The sequence below is a fragment of the Callospermophilus lateralis genome, unplaced genomic scaffold, assembly GCF_048772815.1.
Source record: "Callospermophilus lateralis isolate mCalLat2 unplaced genomic scaffold, mCalLat2.hap1 Scaffold_6925, whole genome shotgun sequence".
In the NCBI taxonomy this organism is placed as follows: Eukaryota; Metazoa; Chordata; class Mammalia; order Rodentia; family Sciuridae; genus Callospermophilus; species Callospermophilus lateralis.
The window spans coordinates 55,001-82,450 of record NW_027515082.1 but is presented as its reverse complement, the minus strand read 5'-3'; the positions used below and the strand labels follow the sequence as shown (position 1 = coordinate 82,450).

At 66.8% G+C, this 27,450-nt stretch overlaps 10 non-coding genes across 10 annotated transcripts in view; all 10 read left to right on the top strand.

Annotated features, from left to right (window-relative positions):
• Positions 1-2,003: 2,003 nt before the first annotated feature.
• Positions 2,004-2,122, top strand: LOC143640873 (5S ribosomal RNA). Its single transcript, XR_013155177.1, has one exon. It is a non-coding gene; the product is annotated as a 5S ribosomal RNA (ribosomal RNA).
• Positions 2,123-4,959: 2,837 nt separating this feature from the next.
• Positions 4,960-5,077, top strand: LOC143640886 (5S ribosomal RNA). The gene has a single exon (XR_013155190.1). It is a non-coding gene; the product is annotated as a 5S ribosomal RNA (ribosomal RNA).
• Positions 5,078-7,693: 2,616 nt separating this feature from the next.
• Positions 7,694-7,812, top strand: LOC143640872 (5S ribosomal RNA). Its single transcript, XR_013155176.1, has one exon. It is a non-coding gene; the product is annotated as a 5S ribosomal RNA (ribosomal RNA).
• Positions 7,813-10,651: 2,839 nt separating this feature from the next.
• On the top strand, positions 10,652-10,769 carry LOC143640885 (5S ribosomal RNA). Its single transcript, XR_013155189.1, has one exon. It is a non-coding gene; the product is annotated as a 5S ribosomal RNA (ribosomal RNA).
• A 2,616-nt stretch (positions 10,770-13,385) lies between these two features.
• On the top strand, positions 13,386-13,504 carry LOC143640856 (5S ribosomal RNA). The gene has a single exon (XR_013155160.1). It is a non-coding gene; the product is annotated as a 5S ribosomal RNA (ribosomal RNA).
• Positions 13,505-16,141: 2,637 nt separating this feature from the next.
• On the top strand, positions 16,142-16,260 carry LOC143640871 (5S ribosomal RNA). Its single transcript, XR_013155175.1, has one exon. It is a non-coding gene; the product is annotated as a 5S ribosomal RNA (ribosomal RNA).
• A 2,632-nt stretch (positions 16,261-18,892) lies between these two features.
• On the top strand, positions 18,893-19,011 carry LOC143640882 (5S ribosomal RNA). Its single transcript, XR_013155186.1, has one exon. It is a non-coding gene; the product is annotated as a 5S ribosomal RNA (ribosomal RNA).
• Positions 19,012-21,848: 2,837 nt separating this feature from the next.
• Positions 21,849-21,967, top strand: LOC143640870 (5S ribosomal RNA). The gene has a single exon (XR_013155174.1). It is a non-coding gene; the product is annotated as a 5S ribosomal RNA (ribosomal RNA).
• Positions 21,968-24,597: 2,630 nt separating this feature from the next.
• Positions 24,598-24,716, top strand: LOC143640869 (5S ribosomal RNA). The gene has a single exon (XR_013155173.1). It is a non-coding gene; the product is annotated as a 5S ribosomal RNA (ribosomal RNA).
• Positions 24,717-27,350: 2,634 nt separating this feature from the next.
• The window catches only part of LOC143640868 (5S ribosomal RNA), a 119-nt gene continuing 19 nt past the window's right edge, over positions 27,351-27,450 (top strand). The window contains exon 1 of the ribosomal RNA XR_013155172.1: positions 27,351-27,450. This exon is cut by the window's right edge and continues 19 nt beyond it. This is a non-coding gene — a ribosomal RNA (5S ribosomal RNA).

The following is a 27,450-nucleotide window of genomic DNA, read 5'->3' as shown; positions in this document are numbered from 1 at the left end:
CACACACACACACACACTCTGGAAGCAGATGTCTTTCTGTCTATCTCTCTGCTTATCCATCTCTCCTTCACCTTTGTGACTCTACTGGCCTGTGAGGAGGCCTCCTGTCTCCATCTCCCACTCAGTGTGTCTCTTTCCTTGGCCCTTCTGTCTGTCACCCTGTCTCTCTCGCTCTCTCTCTCTCTCTCTCTCTCTCTCTCTCACAAACACACACACACAGACACACACTCACTCCTCTCTTCCCCCCTCCCACCCCAGCCACCTCACTCTGGGCTGCAAGTCACCCAGTCCATGGCAGCCTCGAGACTGGGCGGTCACAGGTTCTCTCATCTCCCATCTAACTTCCCGTGGATGTAAGAGTGGATTCCCACATCCCCCTTGAAGTGAGTGCACGTCTTCAGGGTGTGTGCAGGGCAGAGGCTGAGAGAAGGCCCAGGAGGCCACAGGGTCTTAGGAGGCTGCGCTGGGAGCCAAGCAAGAGAGCAGATGTCAAAGGAGGGCAGGTGCTCCGAGAAGAGGAGGAAGCAGCCTTCGGAGCAGGCAAGTGGTTCGGGGCCAGGAGGTTGCCGGGGAGGACCACGTGCCGAGGGGAGCTGAAGGCCAAGGCCGGGCGGTGGGGACAGGGAGGCAGAGGCCCCTTTGTTCGCGGCGAACCCTCCACCTGGAGACGCCTGGCCGCGAGGCAGGGCCTGAAGGCCCGGTGGGCGCGCGACCCCCCCGCAACCGCTGCTCCCCCCCGCCCCCCGCAAGGCTTGCGGGTGAGGGGGCTTCCGGTCTGGTGAGGCCGTCGACTGGGCTCTGACGGGGTTTGACTCGGAACGCTACTTTCACAGGCGGTCCTTTCCGGGAGCACAGCCCATGGACAAATGGACGGAGGGGTCTGTGCCCTTCCTCAGGGCGGTGCTGTACAGGTCCTGGTCCTTGAGGTGTACAAACAAGGCGCAGAGCCCTCCGACCTTGGCACTCAGTCCGAAGGGAGTCACTCGGGGGTGGGGTAGAGTGTGGTGGGGTGGGGGTGAGGTAGGGTAGGGTGGGGGTGGCGGTGGGGGTGCGGGGCGGCCAAGCGCTGCTGTGCAGAGTGGACAAAGCAGAGTGGATGGGGAACTCAGGGCGAGGCCCGCGCCCCAGCGGCGCACTTCTGAGCCTGGCCCTGTGACTGACTGACTGACTGACTGACTGACTGACTGACTGGGAACCAGCGGGCCACAGCCGGCTCGCCACCCGCTGCCCGGTTGTCTGTGGGTCCCTGCGTGTGTTCCTCCTCGGGCCCTCCCTGAGGGTGGCTCCCCGCACAGGTGTTGTGTGTGGCCGGCCACTCGCCATTGCCCAGTCCCACTGCATTTCCAGCTGGGGCGCTGGGCCTCTGTCAGGGTCTCTGGGGTGTCCGGTGGGGGGCGCGGGGGGCCGGGGTGTCTGCTCCCGTCTTCGCCCCTGGCTCTCTGGGCGCCCGGCTCGGCTCTGCTCGGCTAGGCTAGGCTAGGGTAGCGCGGGCGGCGGCAGCTGGGGATTCTCTGGGGATTCTCGGCCAGGCGAAGGGCTGGGTGGGGTGGCGGTGCGGTTGCCGGGTGCCCGGGGGTCGGGGGTCTTGGGGCTCGGCGAGGAGGGGCAGAGGCCAGGCCAGGCCGGGGCGGGGCTCCCGGTAGGTGGAGCCAGGTGCCCAGGGGCAGAGGTGGAGGCGGGACTCAGCCCCTGTCAGCCCCGCCTAGCCCACTCCACCCCGACCCGATCCGGCCCGGCCGAGGACCCGAGAGGGAGAGCCGGCCAGTCTCCCAGGACCCCCGCGCCGCCGCATGGACCGAGTCAGGTCGGAGCGAGAAAGCCAGCCTGGAGTTGAGTTGAGGAGCGCTGGGCAGTGCTGGGGCGGGGCGAGGGAGGCCCCCTGGGAACACCCGCTGTGTTGGCCCCCTCCACCGCTGCCCTGCCCTCCCCTGCCCTCCCCTGCCCCTGGGCTGAAGGGTGGAAGCCGGCGCAGGCTCTTGAGGCGTTCCGGGGCAGCCTCCGCCGTCTACGGCCATACCACCCTGAACGCGCCCGATCTCGTCTGATCTCGGAAGCTAAGCAGGGTCGGGCCTGGTTAGTACTTGGATGGGAGACCGCCTGGGAATACCGGGTGCTGTAGGCTTTTGCGCCCCCTTCCCACACGCACTTTTCTTGCGTGGCCCGGAAACAGTGTCCGTGACCGCCTCAGGCCGTGACCCCCGGGCCCGCGGGGGTAGGGCGCAGGGGCAGCCCTGGGCTCCCGGTGTCCCTTCAGGCCTGCGGCTGGCCTCCCGCCTCCCGCCTCCCGCCTCGCCTCCGGCGCCCAGCGCCCAGCGCCTGCAGTGAGCCACACTGGCCTGGCTCTCTCCAGGGACGCTAGGACACTCCAGGCGACCCGGCGGAGCCGAGCCTGGTCCAGGCCTCGACCAGTCCTGTGCACCCTGACCGACCCCCACCCCCCCCCACCACTCACACTCCCGGATGGGGGGTGGGGAGGCGCACACCTGCTTTTCCCCAGAACACAGGGCCCACCCGCAGGGGCCGCTCCCCACCCGTTCTTGCCACACCAGCAGAGCGTGGCCACCCAGGTCCTGGGAGTGAGAGAGTCCATCCAGCGTCTCTCCCTAGGTCCGTCCCTTGGCAACTCTGCCTCCCTTCCCAACGCCTTCCTCCTGAGGGTCCCAGCCCTGAGTCTGTCTCTTCACCCATCTCTCTCTCTTTCTCTCTCTCTCTCTCTATCTCTGTCTCTCTCTCTCTCTCTCTCTCTCTCTCTCACACACACACACACACACACTCTGGAAGCAGATGTCTTTCTGTCTATCTCTCTGCTCATCCATCTCTCCTTCACCTTTGTGACTCTACTGGCCTGTGAGGAGGCCTCCTGTCTCCATCTCCCACTCAGTGTGTCTCTTTCCTTGGCCCTTCTGTCTGTCACCCTGTCTCTCTCGCTCTCTCTCTCTCTCTCTCTCTCTCTCTCACACACACACACACACACACACACTCTGGAAGCAGATGTCTTTCTGTCTATCTCTCTGCTCATCCATCTCTCCTTCACCTTTGAGACTCTACTGGCCTGTGAGGAGGCCTCCTGTCTCCATCTCCCACTCAGTGTGTCTCTTTCCTTGGCCCTTCTGTCTGTCACCCTGTCTCTCTCGCTCTCTCTCTCTCTCTCTCTCTCTCTCTCACAAACACACACACACAGACACACACTCACTCCTCTCTTCCCCCCTCCCACCCCAGCCACCTCACTCTGGGCTGCAAGTCACCCAGTCCATGGCAGCCTCGAGACTGGGCGGTCACAGGTTCTCTCATCTCCCATCTAACTTCCCGTGGATGTAAGAGTGGATTCCCACATCCCCCTTGAAGTGAGTGCACGTCTTCAGGGTGTGTGCAGGGCAGAGGCTGAGAGAAGGCCCAGGAGGCCACAGGGTCTTAGGAGGCTGCGCTGGGAGCCAAGCAAGAGAGCAGATGTCAAAGGAGGGCAGGTGCTCCGAGAAGAGGAGGAAGCAGCCTTCGGAGCAGGCAAGTGGTTCGGGGCCAGGAGGTTGCCGGGGAGGACCACGTGCCGAGGGGAGCTGAAGGCCAAGGCCGGGCGGTGGGGACAGGGAGGCAGAGGCCCCTTTGTTCGCGGCGAACCCTCCACCTGGAGACGCCTGGCCGCGAGGCAGGGCCTGAAGGCCCGGTGGGCGCGCGACCCCCCGCAACCGCTGCTCCCCCCGGCCCCCCGCAAGGCTTGCGGGTGAGGGGGATTCCGGTCTGGTGAGGCCGTCGACTGGGCTCTGACGGGGTTTGACTCGGAACGCTACTTTCACAGGCGGTCCTTTCCGGGAGCACAGCCCATGGACAAATGGACGGAGGGGTCTCTGCCCTTCCTCAGGGCGGTGCTGTACAGGTCCTGGTCCTTGAGGTGTACAAACAAGGCGCAGAGCCCTCCGACCTTGGCACTCAGTCCGAAGGGAGTCACTCGGGGGTGGGGTAGAGTGTGGTGGGGTGGGGGTGAGGTAGGGTAGGGTGGGGGTGGCGGTGGGGGTGCGGGGCGGCCAAGCGCTGCTGTGCAGAGTGGACAAAGCAGAGTGGATGGGGAACTCAGGGCGAGGCCCGCGCCCCAGCGGCGCACTTCTGAGCCTGGCCCTGTGACTGACTGACTGACTGACTGACTGACTGACTGGGAACCAGCGGGCCACAGCCGGCTCGCCACCCGCTGCCCGGTTGTCTGTGGGTCCCTGCGTGTGTTCCTCCTCGGGCCCTCCCTGAGGGTGGCTCCCCGCACAGGTGTTGTGTGTGGCCGGCCACTCGCCATTGCCCAGTCCCACTGCATTTCCAGCTGGGGCGCTGGGCCTCTGTCAGGGTCTCTGGGGTGTCCGGTGGGGGGCGCGGGGGGCCGGGGTGTCTGCTCCCGTCTTCGCCCCTGGCTCTCTGGGCGCCCGGCTCGGCTCTGCTCGGCTAGGCTAGGCTAGGGTAGCGCGGGCGGCGGCAGCTGGGGATTCTCTGGGGATTCTCGGCCAGGCGAAGGGCTGGGTGGGGTGGCGGTGCGGTTGCCGGGTGCCCGGGGGTCGGGGGTCTTGGGGCTCGGCGAGGAGGGGCAGAGGCCAGGCCAGGCCGGGGCGGGGCTCCCGGTAGGTGGAGCCAGGTGCCCAGGGGCAGAGGTGGAGGCGGGACTCAGCCCCTGTCAGCCCCGCCTAGCCCACTCCACCCCGACCCGATCCGGCCCGGCCGAGGACCCGAGAGGGAGAGCCGGCCAGTCTCCCAGGACCCCCGCGCCGCCGCATGGACCGAGTCAGGTCGGAGCGAGAAAGCCAGCCTGGAGTTGAGTTGAGGAGCGCTGGGCAGTGCTGGGGCGGGGCGAGGGAGGCCCCCTGGGAACACCCGCTGTGTTGGCCCCCTCCACCGCTGCCCTGCCCTCCCCTGCCCTCCCCTGCCCCTGGGCTGAAGGGTGGAAGCCGGCGCAGGCTCTTGAGGCGTTCCGGGGCAGCCTCCGCCGTCTACGGCCATACCACCCTGAACGCGCCCGATCTCGTCTGATCTGGAAGCTAAGCAGGGTCGGGCCTGGTTAGTACTTGGATGGGAGACCGCCTGGGAATACCGGGTGCTGTAGGCTTTTGCGCCCCCTTCCCACACGCACTTTTCTTGCGTGGCCCGGAAACAGTGTCCGTGACCGCCTCAGGCCGTGACCCCCGGGCCCGCGCGGGTAGGGCGCAGGGGCAGCCCTGGGCTCCCGGTGTCCCTTCAGGCCTGCGGCTGGCCTCCCGCCTCGCCTCCGGCGCCCAGCGCCCAGCGCCTGCAGTGAGCCACACTGGCCTGGCTCTCTCCAGGGACGCTAGGACACTCCAGGCGACCCGGCGGAGCCGAGCCTGGTCCAGGCCTCGACCAGTCCTGTGCACCCTGACCGACCCCCACCCCCCCCCACCACTCACACTCCCGGATGGGGGGTGGGGAGGCGCACACCTGCTTTTCCCCAGAACACAGGGCCCACCCGCAGGGGCCGCTCCCCACCCGTTCTTGCCACACCAGCAGAGCGTGGCCACCCAGGTCCTGGGAGTGAGAGAGTCCATCCAGCGTCTCTCCCTAGGTCCGTCCCTTGGCAACTCTGCCTCCCTTCCCAACGCCTTCCTCCTGAGGGTCCCAGCCCTGAGTCTGTCTCTTCACCCATCTCTCTCTCTTTCTCTCTCTCTCTCTCTATCTCTGTCTCTCTCTCTCTCTCTCTCTCTCTCTCTCTCACACACACACACACACACACACACACTCTGGAAGCAGATGTCTTTCTGTCTATCTCTCTGCTCATCCATCTCTCCTTCACCTTTGTGACTCTACTGGCCTGTGAGGAGGCCTCCTGTCTCCATCTCCCACTCAGTGTGTCTCTTTCCTTGGCCCTTCTGTCTGTCACCCTGTCTCTCTCGCTCTCTCTCTCTCTCTCTCTCTCTCTCTCACAAACACACACACACAGACACACACTCACTCCTCTCTTCCCCCCTCCCACCCCAGCCACCTCACTCTGGGCTGCAAGTCACCCAGTCCATGGCAGCCTCGAGACTGGGCGGTCACAGGTTCTCTCATCTCCCATCTAACTTCCCGTGGATGTAAGAGTGGATTCCCACATCCCCCTTGAAGTGAGTGCACGTCTTCAGGGTGTGTGCAGGGCAGAGGCTGAGAGAAGGCCCAGGAGGCCACAGGGTCTTAGGAGGCTGCGCTGGGAGCCAAGCAAGAGAGCAGATGTCAAAGGAGGGCAGGTGCTCCGAGAAGAGGAGGAAGCAGCCTTCGGAGCAGGCAAGTGGTTCGGGGCCAGGAGGTTGCCGGGGAGGACCACGTGCCGAGGGGAGCTGAAGGCCAAGGCCGGGCGGTGGGGACAGGGAGGCAGAGGCCCCTTTGTTCGCGGCGAACCCTCCACCTGGAGACGCCTGGCCGCGAGGCAGGGCCTGAAGGCCCGGTGGGCGCGCGACCCCCCGCAACCGCTGCTCCCCCCCGCCCCCCGCAAGGCTTGCGGGTGAGGGGGCTTCCGGTCTGGTGAGGCCGTCGACTGGGCTCTGACGGGGTTTGACTCGGAACGCTACTTTCACAGGCGGTCCTTTCCGGGAGCACAGCCCATGGACAAATGGACGGAGGGGTCTGTGCCCTTCCTCAGGGCGGTGCTGTACAGGTCCTGGTCCTTGAGGTGTACAAACAAGGCGCAGAGCCCTCCGACCTTGGCACTCAGTCCGAAGGGAGTCACTCGGGGGTGGGGTAGAGTGTGGTGGGGTGGGGGTGAGGTAGGGTAGGGTGGGGGTGGCGGTGGGGGTGCGGGGCGGCCAAGCGCTGCTGTGCAGAGTGGACAAAGCAGAGTGGATGGGGAACTCAGGGCGAGGCCCGCGCCCCAGCGGCGCACTTCTGAGCCTGGCCCTGTGACTGACTGACTGACTGACTGACTGGGAACCAGCGGGCCACAGCCGGCTCGCCACCCGCTGCCCGGTTGTCTGTGGGTCCCTGCGTGTGTTCCTCCTCGGGCCCTCCCTGAGGGTGGCTCCCCGCACAGGTGTTGTGTGTGGCCGGCCACTCGCCATTGCCCAGTCCCACTGCATTTCCAGCTGGGGCGCTGGGCCTCTGTCAGGGTCTCTGGGGTGTCCGGTGGGGGGCGCGGGGGGCCGGGGTGTCTGCTCCCGTCTTCGCCCCTGGCTCTCTGGGCGCCCGGCTCGGCTCTGCTCGGCTAGGCTAGGCTAGGGTAGCGCGGGCGGCGGCAGCTGGGGATTCTCTGGGGATTCTCGGCCAGGCGAAGGGCTGGGTGGGGTGGCGGTGCGGGTGCCGGGTGCCCGGGGGTCGGGGGTCTTGGGGCTCGGCGAGGAGGGGCAGAGGCCAGGCCAGGCCGGGGCGGGGCTCCCGGTAGGTGGAGCCAGGTGCCCAGGGGCAGAGGTGGAGGCGGGACTCAGCCCCTGTCAGCCCCGCCTAGCCCACTCCACCCCGACCCGATCCGGCCCGGCCGAGGACCCGAGAGGGAGAGCCGGCCAGTCTCCCAGGACCCCCGCGCCGCCGCATGGACCGAGTCAGGTCGGAGCGAGAAAGCCAGCCTGGAGTTGAGTTGAGGAGCGCTGGGCAGTGCTGGGGCGGGGCGAGGGAGGCCCCCTGGGAACACCCGCTGTGTTGGCCCCCTCCACCGCTGCCCTGCCCTCCCCTGCCCTCCCCTGCCCCTGGGCTGAAGGGTGGAAGCCGGCGCAGGCTCTTGAGGCGTTCCGGGGCAGCCTCCGCCGTCTACGGCCATACCACCCTGAACGCGCCCGATCTCGTCTGATCTCGGAAGCTAAGCAGGGTCGGGCCTGGTTAGTACTTGGATGGGAGACCGCCTGGGAATACCGGGTGCTGTAGGCTTTTGCGCCCCCTTCCCACACGCACTTTTCTTGCGTGGCCCGGAAACAGTGTCCGTGACCGCCTCAGGCCGTGACCCCCGGGCCCGCGGGGGTAGGGCGCAGGGGCAGCCCTGGGCTCCCGGTGTCCCTTCAGGCCTGCGGCTGGCCTCCCGCCTCCCGCCTCCCGCCTCGCCTCCGGCGCCCAGCGCCCAGCGCCTGCAGTGAGCCACACTGGCCTGGCTCTCTCCAGGGACGCTAGGACACTCCAGGCGACCCGGCGGAGCCGAGCCTGGTCCAGGCCTCGACCAGTCCTGTGCACCCTGACCGACCCCCACCCCCCCCCACCACTCACACTCCCGGATGGGGGGTGGGGAGGCGCACACCTGCTTTTCCCCAGAACACAGGGCCCACCCGCAGGGGCCGCTCCCCACCCGTTCTTGCCACACCAGCAGAGCGTGGCCACCCAGGTCCTGGGAGTGAGAGAGTCCATCCAGCGTCTCTCCCTAGGTCCGTCCCTTGGCAACTCTGCCTCCCTTCCCAACGCCTTCCTCCTGAGGGTCCCAGCCCTGAGTCTGTCTCTTCACCCATCTCTCTCTCTTTCTCTCTCTCTCTCTCTATCTCTGTCTCTCTCTCTCTCTCTCTCTCTCTCTCTCACACACACACACACACACACTCTGGAAGCAGATGTCTTTCTGTCTATCTCTCTGCTCATCCATCTCTCCTTCACCTTTGTGACTCTACTGGCCTGTGAGGAGGCCTCCTGTCTCCATCTCCCACTCAGTGTGTCTCTTTCCTTGGCCCTTCTGTCTGTCACCCTGTCTCTCTCGCTCTCTCTCTCTCTCTCTCTCTCTCTCTCACACACACACACACACACACACACTCTGGAAGCAGATGTCTTTCTGTCTATCTCTCTGCTCATCCATCTCTCCTTCACCTTTGAGACTCTACTGGCCTGTGAGGAGGCCTCCTGTCTCCATCTCCCACTCAGTGTGTCTCTTTCCTTGGCCCTTCTGTCTGTCACCCTGTCTCTCTCGCTCTCTCTCTCTCTCTCTCTCTCTCTCTCTCACAAACACACACACACAGACACACACTCACTCCTCTCTTCCCCCCTCCCACCCCAGCCACCTCACTCTGGGCTGCAAGTCACCCAGTCCATGGCAGCCTCGAGACTGGGCGGTCACAGGTTCTCTCATCTCCCATCTAACTTCCCGTGGATGTAAGAGTGGATTCCCACATCCCCCTTGAAGTGAGTGCACGTCTTCAGGGTGTGTGCAGGGCAGAGGCTGAGAGAAGGCCCAGGAGGCCACAGGGTCTTAGGAGGCTGCGCTGGGAGCCAAGCAAGAGAGCAGATGTCAAAGGAGGGCAGGTGCTCCGAGAAGAGGAGGAAGCAGCCTTCGGAGCAGGCAAGTGGTTCGGGGCCAGGAGGTTGCCGGGGAGGACCACGTGCCGAGGGGAGCTGAAGGCCAAGGCCGGGCGGTGGGGACAGGGAGGCAGAGGCCCCTTTGTTCGCGGCGAACCCTCCACCTGGAGACGCCTGGCCGCGAGGCAGGGCCTGAAGGCCCGGTGGGCGCGCGACCCCCCGCAACCGCTGCTCCCCCCGGCCCCCCGCAAGGCTTGCGGGTGAGGGGGATTCCGGTCTGGTGAGGCCGTCGACTGGGCTCTGACGGGGTTTGACTCGGAACGCTACTTTCACAGGCGGTCCTTTCCGGGAGCACAGCCCATGGACAAATGGACGGAGGGGTCTCTGCCCTTCCTCAGGGCGGTGCTGTACAGGTCCTGGTCCTTGAGGTGTACAAACAAGGCGCAGAGCCCTCCGACCTTGGCACTCAGTCCGAAGGGAGTCACTCGGGGGTGGGGTAGAGTGTGGTGGGGTGGGGGTGAGGTAGGGTAGGGTGGGGGTGGCGGTGGGGGTGCGGGGCGGCCAAGCGCTGCTGTGCAGAGTGGACAAAGCAGAGTGGATGGGGAACTCAGGGCGAGGCCCGCGCCCCAGCGGCGCACTTCTGAGCCTGGCCCTGTGACTGACTGACTGACTGACTGACTGACTGACTGGGAACCAGCGGGCCACAGCCGGCTCGCCACCCGCTGCCCGGTTGTCTGTGGGTCCCTGCGTGTGTTCCTCCTCGGGCCCTCCCTGAGGGTGGCTCCCCGCACAGGTGTTGTGTGTGGCCGGCCACTCGCCATTGCCCAGTCCCACTGCATTTCCAGCTGGGGCGCTGGGCCTCTGTCAGGGTCTCTGGGGTGTCCGGTGGGGGGCGCGGGGGGCCGGGGTGTCTGCTCCCGTCTTCGCCCCTGGCTCTCTGGGCGCCCGGCTCGGCTCTGCTCGGCTAGGCTAGGCTAGGGTAGCGCGGGCGGCGGCAGCTGGGGATTCTCTGGGGATTCTCGGCCAGGCGAAGGGCTGGGTGGGGTGGCGGTGCGGTTGCCGGGTGCCCGGGGGTCGGGGGTCTTGGGGCTCGGCGAGGAGGGGCAGAGGCCAGGCCAGGCCGGGGCGGGGCTCCCGGTAGGTGGAGCCAGGTGCCCAGGGGCAGAGGTGGAGGCGGGACTCAGCCCCTGTCAGCCCCGCCTAGCCCACTCCACCCCGACCCGATCCGGCCCGGCCGAGGACCCGAGAGGGAGAGCCGGCCAGTCTCCCAGGACCCCCGCGCCGCCGCATGGACCGAGTCAGGTCGGAGCGAGAAAGCCAGCCTGGAGTTGAGTTGAGGAGCGCTGGGCAGTGCTGGGGCGGGGCGAGGGAGGCCCCCTGGGAACACCCGCTGTGTTGGCCCCCTCCACCGCTGCCCTGCCCTCCCCTGCCCTCCCCTGCCCCTGGGCTGAAGGGTGGAAGCCGGCGCAGGCTCTTGAGGCGTTCCGGGGCAGCCTCCGCCGTCTACGGCCATACCACCCTGAACGCGCCCGATCTCGTCTGATCTGGAAGCTAAGCAGGGTCGGGCCTGGTTAGTACTTGGATGGGAGACCGCCTGGGAATACCGGGTGCTGTAGGCTTTTGCGCCCCCTTCCCACACGCACTTTTCTTGCGTGGCCCGGAAACAGTGTCCGTGACCGCCTCAGGCCGTGACCCCCGGGCCCGCGCGGGTAGGGCGCAGGGGCAGCCCTGGGCTCCCGGTGTCCCTTCAGGCCTGCGGCTGGCCTCCCGCCTCGCCTCCGGCGCCCAGCGCCCAGCGCCTGCAGTGAGCCACACTGGCCTGGCTCTCTCCAGGGACGCTAGGACACTCCAGGCGACCCGGCGGAGCCGAGCCTGGTCCAGGCCTCGACCAGTCCTGTGCACCCTGACCGACCCCCACCCCCCCCCACCACTCACACTCCCGGATGGGGGGTGGGGAGGCGCACACCTGCTTTTCCCCAGAACACAGGGCCCACCCGCAGGGGCCGCTCCCCACCCGTTCTTGCCACACCAGCAGAGCGTGGCCACCCAGGTCCTGGGAGTGAGAGAGTCCATCCAGCGTCTCTCCCTAGGTCCGTCCCTTGGCAACTCTGCCTCCCTTCCCAACGCCTTCCTCCTGAGGGTCCCAGCCCTGAGTCTGTCTCTTCACCCATCTCTCTCTCTTTCTCTCTCTCTCTCTCTATCTCTGTCTCTCTCTCTCTCTCTCTCTCTCTCTCTCTCACACACACACACACACACACACACACTCTGGAAGCAGATGTCTTTCTGTCTATCTCTCTGCTCATCCATCTCTCCTTCACCTTTGTGACTCTACTGGCCTGTGAGGAGGCCTCCTGTCTCCATCTCCCACTCAGTGTGTCTCTTTCCTTGGCCCTTCTGTCTGTCACCCTGTCTCTCTCGCTCTCTCTCTCTCTCTCTCTCTCTCTCTCACAAACACACACACACAGACACACACTCACTCCTCTCTTCCCCCCTCCCACCCCAGCCACCTCACTCTGGGCTGCAAGTCACCCAGTCCATGGCAGCCTCGAGACTGGGCGGTCACAGGTTCTCTCATCTCCCATCTAACTTCCCGTGGATGTAAGAGTGGATTCCCACATCCCCCTTGAAGTGAGTGCACGTCTTCAGGGTGTGTGCAGGGCAGAGGCTGAGAGAAGGCCCAGGAGGCCACAGGGTCTTAGGAGGCTGCGCTGGGAGCCAAGCAAGAGAGCAGATGTCAAAGGAGGGCAGGTGCTCCGAGAAGAGGAGGAAGCAGCCTTCGGAGCAGGCAAGTGGTTCGGGGCCAGGAGGTTGCCGGGGAGGACCACGTGCCGAGGGGAGCTGAAGGCCAAGGCCGGGCGGTGGGGACAGGGAGGCAGAGGCCCCTTTGTTCGCGGCGAACCCTCCACCTGGAGACGCCTGGCCGCGAGGCAGGGCCTGAAGGCCCGGTGGGCGCGCGACCCCCCGCAACCGCTGCTCCCCCCCGCCCCCCGCAAGGCTTGCGGGTGAGGGGGCTTCCGGTCTGGTGAGGCCGTCGACTGGGCTCTGACGGGGTTTGACTCGGAACGCTACTTTCACAGGCGGTCCTTTCCGGGAGCACAGCCCATGGACAAATGGACGGAGGGGTCTGTGCCCTTCCTCAGGGCGGTGCTGTACAGGTCCTGGTCCTTGAGGTGTACAAACAAGGCGCAGAGCCCTCCGACCTTGGCACTCAGTCCGAAGGGAGTCACTCGGGGGTGGGGTAGAGTGTGGTGGGGTGGGGGTGAGGTAGGGTAGGGTGGGGGTGGCGGTGGGGGTGCGGGGCGGCCAAGCGCTGCTGTGCAGAGTGGACAAAGCAGAGTGGATGGGGAACTCAGGGCGAGGCCCGCGCCCCAGCGGCGCACTTCTGAGCCTGGCCCTGTGACTGACTGACTGACTGACTGACTGGGAACCAGCGGGCCACAGCCGGCTCGCCACCCGCTGCCCGGTTGTCTGTGGGTCCCTGCGTGTGTTCCTCCTCGGGCCCTCCCTGAGGGTGGCTCCCCGCACAGGTGTTGTGTGTGGCCGGCCACTCGCCATTGCCCAGTCCCACTGCATTTCCAGCTGGGGCGCTGGGCCTCTGTCAGGGTCTCTGGGGTGTCCGGTGGGGGGCGCGGGGGGCCGGGGTGTCTGCTCCCGTCTTCGCCCCTGGCTCTCTGGGCGCCCGGCTCGGCTCTGCTCGGCTAGGCTAGGCTAGGGTAGCGCGGGCGGCGGCAGCTGGGGATTCTCTGGGGATTCTCGGCCAGGCGAAGGGCTGGGTGGGGTGGCGGTGCGGGTGCCGGGTGCCCGGGGGTCGGGGGTCTTGGGGCTCGGCGAGGAGGGGCAGAGGCCAGGCCAGGCCGGGGCGGGGCTCCCGGTAGGTGGAGCCAGGTGCCCAGGGGCAGAGGTGGAGGCGGGACTCAGCCCCTGTCAGCCCCGCCTAGCCCACTCCACCCCGACCCGATCCGGCCCGGCCGAGGACCCGAGAGGGAGAGCCGGCCAGTCTCCCAGGACCCCCGCGCCGCCGCGGGGACCGAGTCAGGTCGGAGCGAGAAAGCCAGCCTGGAGTTGAGTTGAGGAGCACTGGGCAGTGCTGGGGCGGGGCGAGGGAGGCCCCCTGGGAACACCCGCTGTGTTGGCCCCCTCCACCGCTGCCCTGCCCTCCCCTGCCCTCCCCTGCCCCTGGGCTGAAGGGTGGAAGCCGGCGCAGGCTCTTGAGGCGTTCCGGGGCAGCCTCCGCCGTCTACGGCCATACCACCCTGAACGCGCCCGATCTCGTCTGATCTCGGAAGCTAAGCAGGGTCGGGCCTGGTTAGTACTTGGATGGGAGACCGCCTGGGAATACCAGGTGCTGTAGGCTTTTGCGCCCCCTTCCCACACGCACTTTTCTTGCGTGGCCCGGAAACAGTGTCCGTGACCGCCTCAGGCCGTGACCCCCGGGCCCGCGGGGGTAGGGCGCAGGGGCAGCCCTGGGCTCCTGGTGTCCCTTCAGGCCTGCAGCTGGCCTCCCGCCTCCCGCCTCCCGCCTCGCCTCCGGCGCCCAGCGCCCAGCGCCTGCAGTGAGCCACACTGGCCTGGCTCTCTCCAGGGACGCTAGGACACTCCAGGCGACCCGGCGGAGCAGAGCCTGGTCCAGGCCTCGACCAGTCCTGTGCACCCTGACCGACCCCCACCCCCCCCCACCACTCACACTCCCGGATGGGGGGTGGGGAGGCGCACACCTGCTTTTCCCCAGAACACAGGGCCCACCCGCAGGGGCCGCTCCCCACCCGTTCTTGCCACACCAGCAGAGCGTGGCCACCCAGGTCCTGGGAGTGAGAGAGTCCATCCAGCGTCTCTCCCTAGGTCCGTCCCTTGGCAACTCTGCCTCCCTTCCCAACGCCTTCCTCCTGAGGGTCCCAGCCCTGAGTCTGTCTCTTCACCCATCTCTCTCTCTTTCTCTCTCTCTCTCTCTATCTCTGTCTCTCTCTCTCTCTCTCTCTCTCTCTCACACACACACACACACACACACTCTGGAAGCAGATGTCTTTCTGTCTATCTCTCTGCTCATCCATCTCTCCTTCACCTTTGTGACTCTACTGGCCTGTGAGGAGGCCTCCTGTCTCCATCTCCCACTCAGTGTGTCTCTTTCCTTGGCCCTTCTGTCTGTCACCCTGTCTCTCTCGCTCTCTCTCTCTCTCTCTCTTTCTCTCTCTCTCACAAACACACACACACAGACACACACTCACTCCTCTCTTCCCCCCTCCCACCCCAGCCACCTCACTCTGGGCTGCAAGTCACCCAGTCCATACAGCCTCGAGACTGGGCGGTCACAGGTTCTCTCATCTCCCATCTAACTTCCCGTGGATGTAAGAGTGGATTCCCACATCCCCCTTGAAGTGAGTGCACGTCTTCAGGGTGTGTGCAGGGCAGAGGCTGAGAGAAGGCCCAGGAGGCCACAGGGTCTTAGGAGGCTGCGCTGGGAGCCAAGCAAGAGAGCAGATGTCAAAGGAGGGCAGGTGCTCCGAGAAGAGGAGGAAGCAGCCTTCGGAGCAGGCAAGTGGTTCGGGGCCAGGAGGTTGCCGGGGAGGACCACGTGCCGAGGGGAGCTGAAGGCCAAGGCCGGGCGGTGGGGACAGGGAGGCAGAGGCCCCTTTGTTCGCGGCGAACCCTCCACCTGGAGACGCCTGGCCGCGAGGCAGGGCCTGAAGGCCCGGTGGGCGCGCGACCCCCCGCAACCGCTGCTCCCCCCCGCCCCCCGCAAGGCTTGCGGGTGAGGGGGCTTCCGGTCTGGTGAGGCCGTCGACTGGGCTCTGACGGGGTTTGACTCGGAACGCTACTTTCACAGGCGGTCCTTTCCGGGAGCACAGCCCATGGACAAATGGACGGAGGGGTCTGTGCCCTTCCTCAGGGCGGTGCTGTACAGGTCCTGGTCCTTGAGGTGTACAAACAAGGCGCAGAGCCCTCCGACCTTGGCACTCAGTCCGAAGGGAGTCACTCGGGGGTGGGGTAGAGTGTGGTGGGGTGGGGGTGAGGTAGGGTAGGGTGGGGGTGGCGGTGGGGGTGCGGGGCGGCCAAGCGCTGCTGTGCAGAGTGGACAAAGCAGAGTGGATGGGGAACTCAGGGCGAGGCCCGCGCCCCAGCGGCGCACTTCTGAGCCTGGCCCTGTGACTGACTGACTGACTGACTGACTGACTGACTGACTGGGAAGCAGCGGGCCACAGCCGGCTCGCCACCCGCTGCCCGGTTGTCTGTGGGTCCCTGCCTGTGTTCCTCCTCGGGCCCTCCCTGAGGGTGGCTCCCCGCACAGGTGTTGTGTGTGGCCGGCCGCTCGCCATTGCCCAGTCCCACTGCATTTCCAGCTGGGGCGCTGGGCCTCTGTCAGGGTCTCTGGGGTGTCCGGTGGGGGGCGCGGGGGGCCGGGGTGTCTGCTCCCGTCTTCGCCCCTGGCTCTCTGGGCGCCCGGCTCGGCTCTGCTCGGCTAGGCTAGGCTAGGGTAGCGCGGGCGGCGGCAGCTGGGGATTCTCTGGGGATTCTCGGCCAGGCGAAGGGCTGGGTGGGGTGGCGGTGCGGGTGCCGGGTGCCCGGGGGTCGGGGGTCTTGGGGCTCGGCGAGGAGGGGCAGAGGCCAGGCCAGGCCGGGACGGGGCTCCCGGTAGGTGGAGCCAGGTGCCCAGGGGCAGAGGTGGAGGCGGGACTCAGCCCCTGTCAGCCCCGCCTAGCCCACTCCACCCCGACCCGATCCGGCCCGGCCGAGGACCCGAGAGGGAGAGCCGGCCAGTCTCCCAGGACCCCCGCGCCGCCGCGGGGACCGAGTCAGGTCGGAGCGAGAAAGCCAGCCTGGAGTTGAGTTGAGGAGCGCTGGGCAGTGCTGGGGCGGGGCGAGGGAGGCCCCCTGGGAACACCCGCTGTGTTGGCCCCCTCCACCGCTGCCCTGCCCTCCCCTGCCCTCCCCTGCCCCTGGGCTGAAGGGTGGAAGCCGGCGCAGGCTCTTGAGGCGTTCCGGGGCAGCCTCCGCCGTCTACGGCCATACCACCCTGAACGCGCCCGATCTCGTCTGATCTCGGAAGCTAAGCAGGGTCGGGCCTGGTTAGTACTTGGATGGGAGACCGCCTGGGAATACCGGGTGCTGTAGGCTTTTGCGCCCCCTTCCCACACGCACTTTTCTTGCGTGGCCCGGAAACAGTGTCCATGACCGCCTCAGGCCGTGACCCCCGGGCCCGCGGGGGTAGGGCGCAGGGGCAGCCCTGGGCTCCCGGTGTCCCTTCAGGCCTGCGGCTGGCCTCCCGCCTCCCGCCTCCCGCCTCGCCTCCGGCGCCCAGCGCCCAGGGCCTGCAGTGAGCCACACTGGCCTGGCTCTCTCCAGGGACGCTAGGACACTCCAGGCGACCCGGCGGAGCCGAGCCTGGTCCAGGCCTCGACCAGTCCTGTGCACCCTGACCGACCCCCACCCCCCCCCACCACTCACACTCCCGGATGGGGGGTGGGGAGGCGCACACCTGCTTTTCCCCAGAACACAGGGCCCACCCGCAGGGGCCGCTCCCCACCCGTTCTTGCCACACCAGCAGAGCGTGGCCACCCAGGTCCTGGGAGTGAGAGAGTCTATCCAGCGTCTCTCCCTAGGTCCGTCCCTTGGCAACTCTGCCTCCCTTCCCAACGCCTTCCTCCTGAGGGTCCCAGCCCTGAGTCTGTCTCTTCACCCATCTCTCTCTCTTTCTCTCTCTCTCTCTCTATCTCTGTCTCTCTCTCTCTCTCTCTCTCTCTCTCTCTCTCTCACACACACACACACACACACACACACTCTGGAAGCAGATGTCTTTCTGTCTATCTCTCTGCTCATCCATCTCTCCTTCACCTTTGTGACTCTACTGGCCTGTGAGGAGGCCTCCTGTCTCCATCTCCCACTCAGTGTGTCTCTTTCCTTGGCCCTTCTGTCTGTCACCCTGTCTCTCTCGCTCTCTCTCTCTCTCACAAACACACACACACAGACACACACTCACTCCTCTCTTCCCCCCTCCCACCCCAGCCACCTCACTCTGGGCTGCAAGTCACCCAGTCCATGGCAGCCTCGAGACTGGGCGGTCACAGGTTCTCTCATCTCCCATCTAACTTCCCGTGGATGTAAGAGTGGATTCCCACATCCCCCTTGAAGTGCGTGCACGTCTTCAGGGTGTGTGCAGGGCAGAGGCTGAGAGAAGGCCCAGGAGGCCACAGGGTCTTAGGAGGCTGCGCTGGGAGCCAAGCAAGAGAGCAGATGTCAAAGGAGGGCAGGTGCTCCGAGAAGAGGAGGAAGCAGCCTTCGGAGCAGGCAAGTGGTTCGGGGCCAGGAGGTTGCCAGGGAGGACCACGTGCCGAGGGGAGCTGAAGGCCAAGGCCGGGCGGTGGGGACAGGGAGGCAGAGGCCCCTTTGTTCGCGGCGAACCCTCCACCTGGAGACGCCTGGCCGCGAGGCAGGGCCTGAAGGCCCGGTGGGCGCGCGACCCCCCGCAACCGCTGCTCCCCCCCGCCCCCCGCAAGGCTTGCGGGTGAGGGGGCTTCCGGTCTGGTGAGGCCGTCGACTGGGCTCTGACGGGGTTTGACTCGGAACGCTACTTTCACAGGCGGTCCTTTCCGGGAGCACAGCCCATGGACAAATGGACGGAGGGGTCTGTGCCCTTCCTCAGGGCGGTGCTGTACAGGTCCTGGTCCTTGAGGTGTACAAACAAGGCGCAGAGCCCTCCGACCTTGGCACTCAGTCCGAAGGGAGTCACTCGGGGGTGGGGTAGAGTGTGGTGGGGTGGGGGTGAGGTAGGGTAGGGTGGGGGTGGCGGTGGGGGTGCGGGGCGGCCAAGCGCTGCTGTGCAGAGTGGACAAAGCAGAGTGGATGGGGAACTCAGGGCGAGGCCCGCGCCCCAGCGGCGCACTTCTGAGCCTGGCCCTGTGACTGACTGACTGACTGACTGACTGACTGACTGACTGGGAAGCAGCGGGCCACAGCCGGCTCGCCACCCGCTGCCCGGTTGTCTGTGGGTCCCTGCCTGTGTTCCTCCTCGGGCCCTCCCTGAGGGTGGCTCCCCGCACAGGTGTTGTGTGTGGCCGGCCGCTCGCCATTGCCCAGTCCCACTGCATTTCCAGCTGGGGCGCTGGGCCTCTGTCAGGGTCTCTGGGGTGTCCGGTGGGGGGCGCGGGGGGCCGGGGTGTCTGCTCCCGTCTTCGCCCCTGGCTCTCTGGGCGCCCGGCTCGGCTCTGCTCGGCTAGGCTAGGCTAGGGTAGCGCGGGCGGCGGCAGCTGGGGATTCTCTGGGGATTCTCGGCCAGGCGAAGGGCTGGGTGGGGTGGCGGTGCGGGTGCCGGGTGCCCGGGGGTCGGGGGTCTTGGGGCTCGGCGAGGAGGGGCAGAGGCCAGGCCAGGCCGGGACGGGGCTCCCGGTAGGTGGAGCCAGGTGCCCAGGGGCAGAGGTGGAGGCGGGACTCAGCCCCTGTCAGCCCCGCCTAGCCCACTCCACCCCGACCCGATCCGGCCCGGCCGAGGACCCGAGAGGGAGAGCCGGCCAGTCTCCCAGGACCCCCGCGCCGCCGCGGGGACCGAGTCAGGTCGGAGCGAGAAAGCCAGCCTGGAGTTGAGTTGAGGAGCGCTGGGCAGTGCTGGGGCGGGGCGAGGGAGGCCCCCTGGGAACACCCGCTGTGTTGGCCCCCTCCACCGCTGCCCTGCCCTCCCCTGACCTCCCCTGCCCCTGGGCTGAAGGGTGGAAGCCGGCGCAGGCTCTTGAGGCGTTCCGGGGCAGCCTCCGCCGTCTACGGCCATACCACCCTGAACGCGCCCTATCTCGTCTGATCTCGGAAGCTAAGCAGGGTCGGGCCTGGTTAGTACTTGGATGGGAGACCGCCTGGGAATACCGGGTGCTGTAGGCTTTTGCGCCCCCTTCCCACACGCACTTTTCTTGCGTGGCCCGGAAACAGTGTCCGTGACCGCCTCAGGCCGTGACCCCCGGGCCCGCGGGGGTAGGGCGCAGGGGCAGCCCTGGGCTCCCGGTGTCCCTTCAGGCCTGCGGCTGGCCTCCCGCCTCCCGCCTCCCGCCTCGCCTCCGGCGCCCAGCGCCCAGCGCCTGCAGTGAGCCACACTGGCCTGGCTCTCTCCAGGGACGCTAGGACACTCCAGGCGACCCGGCGGAGCCGAGCCTGGTCCAGGCCTCGACCAGTCCTGTGCACCCTGACCGACCCCCACCCCCCCCCACCACTCACACTCCCGGATGGGGGGTGGGGAGGCGCACACCTGCTTTTCCCCAGAACACAGGGCCCACCCGCAGGGGCCGCTCCCCACCCGTTCTTGCCACACCAGCAGAGCGTGGCCACCCAGGTCCTGGGAGTGAGAGAGTCCATCCAGCGTCTCTCCCTAGGTCCGTCCCTTGGCAACTCTGCCTCCCTTCCCAACGCCTTCCTCCTGAGGGTCCCAGCCCTGAGTCTGTCTCTTCACCCATCTCTCTCTCTTTCTCTCTCTCTCTCTCTATCTCTGTCTCTCTCTCTCTCTCTCTCTCTCTCTCACACACACACAAACACACACACTCTGGAAGCAGATGTCTTTCTGTCTATCTCTCTGCTCATCCATCTCTCCTTCACCTTTGTGACTCTACTGGCCTGTGAGGAGGCCTCCTGTCTCCATCTCCCACTCAGTGTGTCTCTTTCCTTGGCCCTTCTGTCTGTCACCCTGTCTCTCTCGCTCTCTCTCTCTCTCTCTCTCTCTCTCACACACACACACACACACACACACACTCTGGAAGCAGATGTCTTTCTGTCTATCTCTCTGCTCATCCATCTCTCCTTCACCTTTGAGACTCTACTGGCCTGTGAGGAGGCCTCCTGTCTCCATCTCCCACTCAGTGTGTCTCTTTCCTTGGCCCTTCTGTCTGTCACCCTGTCTCTCTCGCTCTCTCTCTCTCTCTCTCTCTCTCTCTCACAAACACACACACACAGACACACACTCACTCCTCTCTTCCCCCCTCCCACCCCAGCCACCTCACTCTGGGCTGCAAGTCACCCAGTCCATGGCAGCCTCGAGACTGGGCGGTCACAGGTTCTCTCATCTCCCATCTAACTTCCCGTGGATGTAAGAGTGGATTCCCACATCCCCCTTGAAGTGAGTGCACGTCTTCAGGGTGTGTGCAGGGCAGAGGCTGAGAGAAGGCCCAGGAGGCCACAGGGTCTTAGGAGGCTGCGCTGGGAGCCAAGCAAGAGAGCAGATGTCAAAGGAGGGCAGGTGCTCCGAGAAGAGGAGGAAGCAGCCTTCGGAGCAGGCAAGTGGTTCGGGGCCAGGAGGTTGCCGGGGAGGACCACGTGCCGAGGGGAGCTGAAGGCCAAGGCCGGGCGGTGGGGACAGGGAGGCAGAGGCCCCTTTGTTCGCGGCGAACCCTCCACCTGGAGACGCCTGGCCGCGAGGCAGGGCCTGAAGGCCCGGTGGGCGCGCGACCCCCCGCAACCGCTGCTCCCCCCGGCCCCCCGCAAGGCTTGCGGGTGAGGGGGATTCCGGTCTGGTGAGGCCGTCGACTGGGCTCTGACGGGGTTTGACTCGGAACGCTACTTTCACAGGCGGTCCTTTCCGGGAGCACAGCCCATGGACAAATGGACGGAGGGGTCTCTGCCCTTCCTCAGGGCGGTGCTGTACAGGTCCTGGTCCTTGAGGTGTACAAACAAGGCGCAGAGCCCTCCGACCTTGGCACTCAGTCCGAAGGGAGTCACTCGGGGGTGGGGTAGAGTGTGGTGGGGTGGGGGTGAGGTAGGGTAGGGTGGGGGTGGCGGTGGGGGTGCGGGGCGGCCAAGCGCTGCTGTGCAGAGTGGACAAAGCAGAGTGGATGGGGAACTCAGGGCGAGGCCCGCGCCCCAGCGGCGCACTTCTGAGCCTGGCCCTGTGACTGACTGACTGACTGACTGACTGACTGACTGGGAACCAGCGGGCCACAGCCGGCTCGCCACCCGCTGCCCGGTTGTCTGTGGGTCCCTGCGTGTGTTCCTCCTCGGGCCCTCCCTGAGGGTGGCTCCCCGCACAGGTGTTGTGTGTGGCCGGCCGCTCGCCATTGCCCAGTCCCACTGCATTTCCAGCTGGGGCGCTGGGCCTCTGTCAGGGTCTCTGGGGTGTCCGGTGGGGGGCGCGGGGGGCCGGGGTGTCTGCTCCCGTCTTCGCCCCTGGCTCTCTGGGCGCCCGGCTCGGCTCTGCTCGGCTAGGCTAGGCTAGGGTAGCGCGGGCGGCGGCAGCTGGGGATTCTCTGGGGATTCTCGGCCAGGCGAAGGGCTGGGTGGGGTGGCGGTGCGGGTGCCGGGTGCCCGGGGGTCGGGGGTCTTGGGGCTCGGCGAGGAGGGGCAGAGGCCAGGCCAGGCCGGGGCGGGGCTCCCGGTAGGTGGAGCCAGGTGCCCAGGGGCAGAGGTGGAGGCGGGACTCAGCCCCTGTCAGCCCCGCCTAGCCCACTCCACCCCGACCCGATCCGGCCCGGCCGAGGACCCGAGAGGGAGAGCCGGCCAGTCTCCCAGGACCCCCGCGCCGCCGCATGGACCGAGTCAGGTCGGAGCGAGAAAGCCAGCCTGGAGTTGAGTTGAGGAGCGCTGGGCAGTGCTGGGGCGGGGCGAGGGAGGCCCCCTGGGAACACCCGCTGTGTTGGCCCCCTCCACCGCTGCCCTGCCCTCCCCTGCCCTCCCCTGCCCCTGGGCTGAAGGGTGGAAGCCGGCGCAGGCTCTTGAGGCGTTCCGGGGCAGCCTCCGCCGTCTACGGCCATACCACCCTGAACGCGCCCGATCTCGTCTGATCTCGGAAGCTAAGCAGGGTCGGGCCTGGTTAGTACTTGGATGGGAGACCGCCTGGGAATACCGGGTGCTGTAGGCTTTTGCGCCCCCTTCCCACACGCACTTTTCTTGCGTGGCCCGGAAACAGTGTCCGTGACCGCCTCAGGCCGTGACCCCCGGGCCCGCGGGGGTAGGGCGCAGGGGCAGCCCTGGGCTCCCGGTGTCCCTTCAGGCCTGCGGCTGGCCTCCGGCCTCCCGCCTCCCGCCTCGCCTCCGGCGCCCAGCGCCCAGCGCCTGCAGTGAGCCACACTGGCCTGGCTCTCTCCAGGGACGCTAGGACACTCCAGGCGACCCGGCGGAGCCGAGCCTGGTCCAGGCCTCGACCAGTCCTGTGCACCCTGACCGACCCCCACCCCCCCCCACCACTCACACTCCCGGATGGGGGGTGGGGAGGCGCACACCTGCTTTTCCCCAGAACACAGGGCCCACCCGCAGGGGCCGCTCCCCACCCGTTCTTGCCACACCAGCAGAGCGTGGCCACCCAGGTCCTGGGAGTGAGAGAGTCCATCCAGCGTCTCTCCCTAGGTCCGTCCCTTGGCAACTCTGCCTCCCTTCCCAACGCCTTCCTCCTGAGGGTCCCAGCCCTGAGTCTGTCTCTTCACCCATCTCTCTCTCTTTCTCTCTCTCTCTCTCTATCTCTGTCTCTCTCTCTCTCTCTCTCTCTCTCTCTCTCACACACACACACACACACACACACACACTCTGGAAGCAGATGTCTTTCTGTCTATCTCTCTGCTCATCCATCTCTCCTTCACCTTTGTGACTCTACTGGCCTGTGAGGAGGCCTCCTGTCTCCATCTCCCACTCAGTGTGTCTCTTTCCTTGGCCCTTCTGTCTGTCACCCTGTCTCTCTCGCTCTCTCTCTCTCTCACAAACACACACACACAGACACACACTCACTCCTCTCTTCCCCCCTCCCACCCCAGCCACCTCACTCTGGGCTGCAAGTCACCCAGTCCATGGCAGCCTCGAGACTGGGCGGTCACAGGTTCTCTCATCTCCCATCTAACTTCCCGTGGATGTAAGAGTGGATTCCCACATCCCCCTTGAAGTGCGTGCACGTCTTCAGGGTGTGTGCAGGGCAGAGGCTGAGAGAAGGCCCAGGAGGCCACAGGGTCTTAGGAGGCTGCGCTGGGAGCCAAGCAAGAGAGCAGATGTCAAAGGAGGGCAGGTGCTCCGAGAAGAGGAGGAAGCAGCCTTCGGAGCAGGCAAGTGGTTCGGGGCCAGGAGGTTGCCGGGGAGGACCACGTGCCGAGGGGAGCTGAAGGCCAAGGCCGGGCGGTGGGGACAGGGAGGCAGAGGCCCCTTTGTTCGCGGCGAACCCTCCACCTGGAGACGCCTGGCCGCGAGGCAGGGCCTGAAGGCCCGGTGGGCGCGCGACCCCCCGCAACCGCTGCTCCCCCCCGCCCCCCGCAAGGCTTGCGGGTGAGGGGGCTTCCGGTCTGGTGAGGCCGTCGACTGGGCTCTGACGGGGTTTGACTCGGAACGCTACTTTCACAGGCGGTCCTTTCCGGGAGCACAGCCCATGGACAAATGGACGGAGGGGTCTGTGCCCTTCCTCAGGGCGGTGCTGTACAGGTCCTGGTCCTTGAGGTGTACAAACAAGGCGCAGAGCCCTCCGACCTTGGCACTCAGTCCGAAGGGAGTCACTCGGGGGTGGGGTAGAGTGTGGTGGGGTGGGGGTGAGGTAGGGTAGGGTGGGGGTGGCGGTGGGGGTGCGGGGCGGCCAAGCGCTGCTGTGCAGAGTGGACAAAGCAGAGTGGATGGGGAACTCAGGGCGAGGCCCGCGCCCCAGCGGCGCACTTCTGAGCCTGGCCCTGTGACTGACTGACTGACTGACTGACTGACTGACTGACTGGGAAGCAGCGGGCCACAGCCGGCTCGCCACCCGCTGCCCGGTTGTCTGTGGGTCCCTGCCTGTGTTCCTCCTCGGGCCCTCCCTGAGGGTGGCTCCCCGCACAGGTGTTGTGTGTGGCCGGCCGCTCGCCATTGCCCAGTCCCACTGCATTTCCAGCTGGGGCGCTGGGCCTCTGTCAGGGTCTCTGGGGTGTCCGGTGGGGGGCGCGGGGGGCCGGGGTGTCTGCTCCCGTCTTCGCCCCTGGCTCTCTGGGCGCCCGGCTCGGCTCTGCTCGGCTAGGCTAGGCTAGGGTAGCGCGGGCGGCGGCAGCTGGGGATTCTCTGGGGATTCTCGGCCAGGCGAAGGGCTGGGTGGGGTGGCGGTGCGGGTGCCGGGTGCCCGGGGGTCGGGGGTCTTGGGGCTCGGCGAGGAGGGGCAGAGGCCAGGCCAGGCCGGGACGGGGCTCCCGGTAGGTGGAGCCAGGTGCCCAGGGGCAGAGGTGGAGGCGGGACTCAGCCCCTGTCAGCCCCGCCTAGCCCACTCCACCCCGACCCGATCCGGCCCGGCCGAGGACCCGAGAGGGAGAGCCGGCCAGTCTCCCAGGACCCCCGCGCCGCCGCGGGGACCGAGTCAGGTCGGAGCGAGAAAGCCAGCCTGGAGTTGAGTTGAGGAGCGCTGGGCAGTGCTGGGGCGGGGCGAGGGAGGCCCCCTGGGAACACCCGCTGTGTTGGCCCCCTCCACCGCTGCCCTGCCCTCCCCTGCCCTCCCCTGCCCCTGGGCTGAAGGGTGGAAGCCGGCGCAGGCTCTTGAGGCGTTCCGGGGCAGCCTCCGCCGTCTACGGCCATACCACCCTGAACGCGCCCGATCTCGTCTGATCTCGGAAGCTAAGCAGGGTCGGGCCTGGTTAGTACTTGGATGGGAGACCGCCTGGGAATACCGGGTGCTGTAGGCTTTTGCGCCCCCTTCCCACACGCACTTTTCTTGCGTGGCCCGGAAACAGTGTCCGTGACCGCCTCAGGCCGTGACCCCCGGGCCCGCGGGGGTAGGGCGCAGGGGCAGCCCTGGGCTCCCGGTGTCCCTTCAGGCCTGCGGCTGGCCTCCCGCCTCCCGCCTCCCGCCTCGCCTCCGGCGCCCAGCGCCCAGCGCCTGCAGTGAGCCACACTGGCCTGGCTCTCTCCAGGGACGCTAGGACACTCCAGGCGACCCGGCGGAGCCGAGCCTGGTCCAGGCCTCGACCAGTCCTGTGCACCCTGACCGACCCCCACCCCCCCCCACCACTCACACTCCCGGATGGGGGGTGGGGAGGCGCACACCTGCTTTTCCCCAGAACACAGGGCCCACCCGCAGGGGCCGCTCCCCACCCGTTCTTGCCACACCAGCAGAGCGTGGCCACCCAGGTCCTGGGAGTGAGAGAGTCTATCCAGCGTCTCTCCCTAGGTCCGTCCCTTGGCAACTCTGCCTCCCTTCCCAACGCCTTCCTCCTGAGGGTCCCAGCCCTGAGTCTGTCTCTTCACCCATCTCTCTCTCTTTCTCTCTCTCTCTCTCTATCTCTGTCTCTCTCTCTCTCTCTCTCTCTCTCTCTCTCTCTCTCACACACACACACACACACACACACACTCTGGAAGCAGATGTCTTTCTGTCTATCTCTCTGCTCATCCATCTCTCCTTCACCTTTGTGACTCTACTGGCCTGTGAGGAGGCCTCCTGTCTCCATCTCCCACTCAGTGTGTCTCTTTCCTTGGCCCTTCTGTCTGTCACCCTGTCTCTCTCGCTCTCTCTCTCTCTCACAAACACACACACACAGACACACACTCACTCCTCTCTTCCCCCCTCCCACCCCAGCCACCTCACTCTGGGCTGCAAGTCACCCAGTCCATGGCAGCCTCGAGACTGGGCGGTCACAGGTTCTCTCATCTCCCATCTAACTTCCCGTGGATGTAAGAGTGGATTCCCACATCCCCCTTGAAGTGCGTGCACGTCTTCAGGGTGTGTGCAGGGCAGAGGCTGAGAGAAGGCCCAGGAGGCCACAGGGTCTTAGGAGGCTGCGCTGGGAGCCAAGCAAGAGAGCAGATGTCAAAGGAGGGCAGGTGCTCCGAGAAGAGGAGGAAGCAGCCTTCGGAGCAGGCAAGTGGTTCGGGGCCAGGAGGTTGCCAGGGAGGACCACGTGCCGAGGGGAGCTGAAGGCCAAGGCCGGGCGGTGGGGACAGGGAGGCAGAGGCCCCTTTGTTCGCGGCGAACCCTCCACCTGGAGACGCCTGGCCGCGAGGCAGGGCCTGAAGGCCCGGTGGGCGCGCGACCCCCCGCAACCGCTGCTCCCCCCCGCCCCCCGCAAGGCTTGCGGGTGAGGGGGCTTCCGGTCTGGTGAGGCCGTCGACTGGGCTCTGACGGGGTTTGACTCGGAACGCTACTTTCACAGGCGGTCCTTTCCGGGAGCACAGCCCATGGACAAATGGACGGAGGGGTCTGTGCCCTTCCTCAGGGCGGTGCTGTACAGGTCCTGGTCCTTGAGGTGTACAAACAAGGCGCAGAGCCCTCCGACCTTGGCACTCAGTCCGAAGGGAGTCACTCGGGGGTGGGGTAGAGTGTGGTGGGGTGGGGGTGAGGTAGGGTAGGGTGGGGGTGGCGGTGGGGGTGCGGGGCGGCCAAGCGCTGCTGTGCAGAGTGGACAAAGCAGAGTGGATGGGGAACTCAGGGCGAGGCCCGCGCCCCAGCGGCGCACTTCTGAGCCTGGCCCTGTGACTGACTGACTGACTGACTGACTGACTGACTGACTGGGAAGCAGCGGGCCACAGCCGGCTCGCCACCCGCTGCCCGGTTGTCTGTGGGTCCCTGCCTGTGTTCCTCCTCGGGCCCTCCCTGAGGGTGGCTCCCCGCACAGGTGTTGTGTGTGGCCGGCCGCTCGCCATTGCCCAGTCCCACTGCATTTCCAGCTGGGGCGCTGGGCCTCTGTCAGGGTCTCTGGGGTGTCCGGTGGGGGGCGCGGGGGGCCGGGGTGTCTGCTCCCGTCTTCGCCCCTGGCTCTCTGGGCGCCCGGCTCGGCTCTGCTCGGCTAGGCTAGGCTAGGGTAGCGCGGGCGGCGGCAGCTGGGGATTCTCTGGGGATTCTCGGCCAGGCGAAGGGCTGGGTGGGGTGGCGGTGCGGGTGCCGGGTGCCCGGGGGTCGGGGGTCTTGGGGCTCGGCGAGGAGGGGCAGAGGCCAGGCCAGGCCGGGACGGGGCTCCCGGTAGGTGGAGCCAGGTGCCCAGGGGCAGAGGTGGAGGCGGGACTCAGCCCCTGTCAGCCCCGCCTAGCCCACTCCACCCCGACCCGATCCGGCCCGGCCGAGGACCCGAGAGGGAGAGCCGGCCAGTCTCCCAGGACCCCCGCGCCGCCGCGGGGACCGAGTCAGGTCGGAGCGAGAAAGCCAGCCTGGAGTTGAGTTGAGGAGCGCTGGGCAGTGCTGGGGCGGGGCGAGGGAGGCCCCCTGGGAACACCCGCTGTGTTGGCCCCCTCCACCGCTGCCCTGCCCTCCCCTGCCCTCCCCTGCCCCTGGGCTGAAGGGTGGAAGCCGGCGCAGGCTCTTGAGGCGTTCCGGGGCAGCCTCCGCCGTCTACGGCCATACCACCCTGAACGCGCCCGATCTCGTCTGATCTCGGAAGCTAAGCAGGGTCGGGCCTGGTTAGTACTTGGATGGGAGACCGCCTGGGA